Source organism: Atractosteus spatula, chromosome 4 (genome assembly GCF_055471065.1).
Source record: "Atractosteus spatula isolate fAtrSpa1 chromosome 4, fAtrSpa1.hap1, whole genome shotgun sequence".
Lineage (NCBI taxonomy): Eukaryota > Metazoa > Chordata > Actinopteri > Semionotiformes > Lepisosteidae > Atractosteus > Atractosteus spatula.
In genome coordinates this window covers 69,089,052-69,095,107 of record NC_142709.1, presented here as the reverse complement: position 1 = coordinate 69,095,107, position 6,056 = coordinate 69,089,052, and positions in this window count along the sequence as shown.

Below are 6,056 nucleotides of genomic sequence, written 5' to 3'. Positions count from 1 at the left end.
CAGGGAGAGAGGAACATGGGGCCAAAGGCTGGGGACAGAGACAGAAAGATATGCAGACCATAAATACTGTAAGATGCCTGCTGACTGAGCTGGGGGTAGGATGTCGCGCAGAGGCAGAGGAGATGTCATCAGGAGCAGCAGGGGATGAGAAGGGGAAATCCAGGGATGAAGTCACCAAAAGTTAGGCCGCGTAGGATGCCAGAGATAATGACAGGAATAACTGCAAATATCATATTTGAAAAGGAAAGCTGCAGGATACCTGCTGGCTTTGCTGGAGATTAGACACCGGATAGACCCAGGGCTGATGAAGTGGCACCTGGACCAGCAGGGGCTGAGAGGGAGGGAACAAGGGCTGAAGGCACCGAAGGTATTGTGCCATATTGGACTATGTTGGTATAGAGGCAGGAAGATAAGCAGGTACAGTATTAAATGCTGTAGGACATCTGCTGGATGAGCTGTGGGTAGGATGCTGGACAGACCTAGGGCCAAGGAGATGGCATCAGGAGCAGGATGGGCCGAGAGAGAGGTGGTCGCACCCAACTCTTGGGAAAGAAGCAGCAGAGAGCCCGGGATTAAATGAAAGAACATAGAGGAAGGATGGTGGTGTGAGGCTTCATATTCAGAGGTCTGGGTTGTTTGAACAGGACATTGAGGAAAACAAGAGCAAGCAGGAAAAGCAGAAACAGGAATAGAAGACAAGTTAGTAGGAAGTATAGAAGAGTTTGAAGAAGGAATGTTAAGAGAAAAACAGAAACTAGGGGAGAAGCCAGAATGGAGGGCTCTGGTGTTGGTAGTAGGAGTTACCCAGGTGTCCCTTCAGTAAACTAGCATCTTGCTGCTTGAGATCATTGCCAGATACAGCAGTGTGCTGCATGACAGAGCTTGCTTGTAATGGATCGCTCACTTCTGTGTATTCCTTTTGAAGTGGATGCTGTCGCTGAATAAAAAAGTTGATAATGACTGTAACTTAAAACAGCTGTGTGAAATTGGCTTTGTTTGTCATTATCCCTCCCAAACGTCAATTTAAAACTTCCATTTAATATACTGTAGTCCTTTAACAAAAACTAGTCACCATGTCCATGGAAAGTGAGGAGAAGGTACAGTACAAGTTCTACACAGATGATTCCCCAGGATGGAACTGAACCCAGGATCCAAAAGTTGCGAGTCTGCAGCACTAATCACCACTTTATTGTGCCGCCCGAACAGTACATAGTATAGCAAAAACTATAGCAATGGAATGTGCAAATATGATATATGTTCTTGAGTACTATGACTGTATTTTAAGTATATTTGAAATTTAATGTACTGTACAAGGAAGAAAATGTGAAGAACACAAAAATGTCTGTTGAATATAAGGGGTTTTCAAGACATATCTTACATTCAATGGACTACATTTTCTTGATCATTTCAAATATATAATACATGATCATCCTTTTGATGTCCTCTGCTTTTATCCTTTTTAATGTTACTTGTACAACAATGCAATGCAATTTGTAAGGCGTGATTGTGTCTTCACACTGGCTGTACATGTGTTGAATGTCTATTGTTGTCAATGCTGTTATCTCTTTCAGAATATTCAGTGGCTGTAAAGCCTTTGTGCCTTTGAGGTTTGTTTAACCAGGGAAGACTACACCAGGCTGGTGCACAGGGGGGCAATGACTGAGTTTTGGGTGATGCCTGCTGTTGAACGTTATGGTAAAATTTGCAGGTAGGTTAGGGACAACACTGCTGAAAACCACCTCATTTAAAAATGTTTTCTTAAAGTGGCTTTCAAACTTGTCACCTACTTCCATCTACTTAAAGAGAAGCCTGCTCGCTTGTTTCTTTTCTCTCCCCTCCCTCTATAGCGGAGCTAGTTTGGACACAGTGATGTCATCGCCCTCCCCGCGAGTAGCAGGGACCTCAGCCGCCTGGGCTGGGGGAGGTCTCCTTTAGCTCAATCGGCTGGTTCCCTGTTGCGTTACTCCAGAGACCCCGGTTTGCACCCCAGGTGTTGCGGGACAAACCAAGGGGGTGGAGCAGCGAGGGTACGAGCCTGCGCAGAACCGCAATGGTCACACCACCCCATTGTCACCCTTCTAGCACCGTCCTGACTCATTCCTCTGGAAGACTGGGGTCTCTGACTGCCTCACCCCCATGGCTACAGCAGCTTCCCATTCTCCCAGAAGGGCAAGTCAAGTCAATAAAGCAAACCAATTCAAATCATTCCTCTATTCCACTTAATCAGGGTATGACCAAACTACTGACATGATTTTGTCTATGTCCTTTTCTGCCACAATTTCTGCGTTTGCCACCCCCAATATTTTACCAGTCATGTGAAAAATTATCTAGTTTGCTGACTATACATTTCTCAGGAAGAATAAGGGGCCTTAAATGCATACCTGCAGCACTCTAGTTTTTACTTTGTCCTGATTAGAATAAATAACATATGATGAATAGATAACACTTGCACATTTTCTTGAAAACCTATCTTGCTCAGTAGGATGATAAGAAGCAAAACAATCATGTTAGCGAAAATCTGTAAGTTTGAACCTGATGTTTTCAATATTGCTGAGGAAATGATGAGGGGTACTTTTTAGCATACATGCATGAGGTATTGGTGACAGGAATAGTGGCTGTTGAAAACCTGTAATTTTATGGATGTGTCACTATGATCAACATAATGATATGTTATAACAGTATAATCTGAAAGTGTTTATCCTGTAATAATTTGACACTAGGGTGCACATCTAATTTAATTCCTGATTTAAAAGTAAAATTATGATTTACCTTCATCCAAAAGGAATTGTGAGTTTCCCCTAATGTCATGCATGATTTTCTGCCATTTTCCACTCTGAAATGTTTGGCATTGTTAAGGTCATCTAATTTAGCAAGGTTTTTTTTATTTACTAAGATTACTTTATACGCCATATACGATTTCTTGTATTAGGAATTTGTCTTTATGCATACCCCAACTTGTTCTCCATGAGACACACAGACAGGGAGAGAAGCTGGGGGTCAGAGCACAGGGTCAGCCATTTATACGGCGCCCCTGGGGCAGCTGGGGTTAAGGGCCTTGCCCAGGGGCCCAACGGAGTAGGGTTCCTCCTCCGGCCGCGGGATACAAACTGGCAACCTTCCAGCCACAGGAGCAGATCCTTAGCCACAGAGCCACCGCACCCATTTGTACAAGCTATCCAATGCAAAACTGTATCAATGCATTTTAAAACCATGTCACATTCTTTAATCTAATTAAAATTTTGTATACCTTTTCCAGCAAAGGCACTGATACGTGGAAATTAAATTTGACATCAGGGAGAAAGAAGTAAACTGATAATTTCTTGTGACAGATGGAAGGTAATTCCATTTTTCCCACTAATCGCTTTCCTGTAAAGTGGTTAGGATTGATTATGGGATCTTTGGGCCTATGTAAAAGGTATTCAGCTTCTTATTTACACTTCATTAAATGCTGAGTTGTCAAGACAAGTGTGATAAGGCTGAAAGAAGATAGCAGTCATGGAAAAGTCAGGATTTCCTCTCACGGAAGCTGGGTGCCTGGAAACAAAGAGAATTTTCTCTACAATAAATTGTTAGACTCAAGTTCATGGCTTTTATCAAATCATATCGCTTTCTCATTAAAGCAGGAGAAATGAGTACCAAAAGCCTTTTATTGCTTTTCTTATTACACTGCTCAATGTGATTGCCTTCTTATACTGTTGTACTATGCAGCATTTAGTTTGCAGACTTCTGGGAGATTGACAGAAAATGCTAACTTTTTTTGTAATTGTTTTAATTCAGAATACTCCCTTGGTAATTTTCTTGTAAATAAGCACTGCGATATTAGCATTTAAACACAGAGACACAGGCAAGGACACGCAGTTACTGCGTTTTGAAACACCATCATTTGAGAAGTTTCATTTTTGTTTTCAGAAACTTAACTACACAAAAAGAGATGGTGTTTCAGTAAAGAAGGAATTTAGGGATCAATTGATGTAATCAGACTGAAATCGGTCCAGTGTTTCAAATGTTAATGTTAGTTTCTCTCCTTCTGGTTTTATTTAAGCAATTTATTTATGAACACTACCAGCAATTTTGCTCCAAGGTATTTGAACCCAACAGGTTTGTTGCTATGATTTCTATATTGCCTCATAGGAAGACAGCATAAGAAAGTCTGGACATGGCACGAAATTGTATTTACACTGCGACTACTGTTTAATCTCCATTAACTTCAACAGCTGTACATTAATTAGTAGTCACAGCAACAGAAGTTGGAAATCTCTAGTGGGATCCTACCATGGTAAGGGTTTGGGTTAATCTGGTTTAGCTATGTATTAAATAGTTTTCTTGGTTTTGAAACATGTTTGGCACACAGAATCATAAAATGTGTCTATCAAGCAACTTATTTTGGTTAATTTTGTTTCTTTTTGTCAAGGTTAACTGGCATTCGATAGCATTTTGAGTGCATTTAGTTACTGTATTACTGTTATCTCTCCTGAACTCTTTTATTTTTTATTTTACTTTTATTACTTGTGACACCTGGGCTTTGACCCATGTTTGAGTTTTGCTTTGACCAATGTTTTGACTTCTCTATTCATTACCAGAGATCTTTCCTAAATGGTGTTTTCGGTTCCCTTATCGACTGTTGGTTTAATAGTATATGTACAATAAGTATTTCCTACACCATTACTGTTACATAACAATCTTGCATATTTGTTACAACATTGTCGGTGTTTATTTATGAGTTTCATTACTAAATAAACCACATCGCAGACAGCTACAGATGGTGATAAATGGTAGAGAAAAGACTATTCAGGAGGCAGCGATATTATCAAAATAAATCTACTTACACATTGTGAAGTAGTTCTTTTTTGTCGATCTCAAGAAGTTTCAGAAGGGCTCAGTGAAGAAGTAATTTTCATTTGTATGGCTGAAAGACATGCTACATTTTAAAGCCTTTTGAGTTATAATTCAGATATTTCACAGCTGATTTTGCGAATAAACAATGAATCCAGACCTCTCAGTGCCAAAAACATGGTGCACTGGCAGGTATGAATAGGTTGAGCACTGTTCCCCCATAGTCTACTTCATCATAAGCTCACAGGAGTGCATCCACTGTAACATTCTAAAGGTGTCTAAAGATGCTGGTCTGCAAATGTGGTCAAACACTAAGGTGTGCAACCACACAAGGAAACCACCAACGCAAGAGCCAGGTTACATTCATCACCCATGGTGGTGTACAATCCCCATGTCATGTCAGAAAAATCAGTTTTAGGAATGGTATGTTGCCTTTGATAACAGGAGGATGGATCCTCAAATTCACTCAGGCGCCTCCTCTGTGGATGAAAATGGTTGCTGTACCGAAGGCACGCTATGTGTGAAATGTGCTGGAAATTGAAAATAAATTTCATATTTCCCTTAGTGCCATTAACATCAACATCTGGCCAGTTGGGGTAAAGTAAATGATACACCCATCGTTTTCCAATGAACTGCCCAGATGCTCACAGTTTTACCTGAATGGGGATCACCCTGCTGAATCTAAATCTGTCAGCTACACCACCAGTGAGCTTTTACAGCTTTACATGTTGGGGGCACTTTGTGTAGAGGCCATGGGTAAGGTGATACGTATTTTTGGTTATAGCAGTGGCTACATATGAATAAATACATTTAAGAAGATTTATTATCACTTTATTTATTGAATCACCATCATTCTTCAGTCTTGGGTGTTTTTTGTTGCTTACATTCCCATGTTGAAACTTACTGACAACACAAATTAACAATTCAGAACATTATTAACATCCCAAAGTCACCAAAAGTGATTACCATACTTCATAACTTTTGAGAGTGAGAAAAAAGCTTCTTTTGCAATGACTAATTTGCATGCTGAAAACGCTTTTGTTTTTATTGTTTAAACTGGGTATTACGAATCAGAAGACATTTTTCACTGTTCAGAGGAACTCTGTCATTGCAAACACAGCATTAAGAATCCACCTGATTAATGTGGAATTCTATTGACATTGGCATTTCCCCCATCAACAGCACGGCCCAGTGCTGATAAGCCTTGATGTCAAAAATGGTTA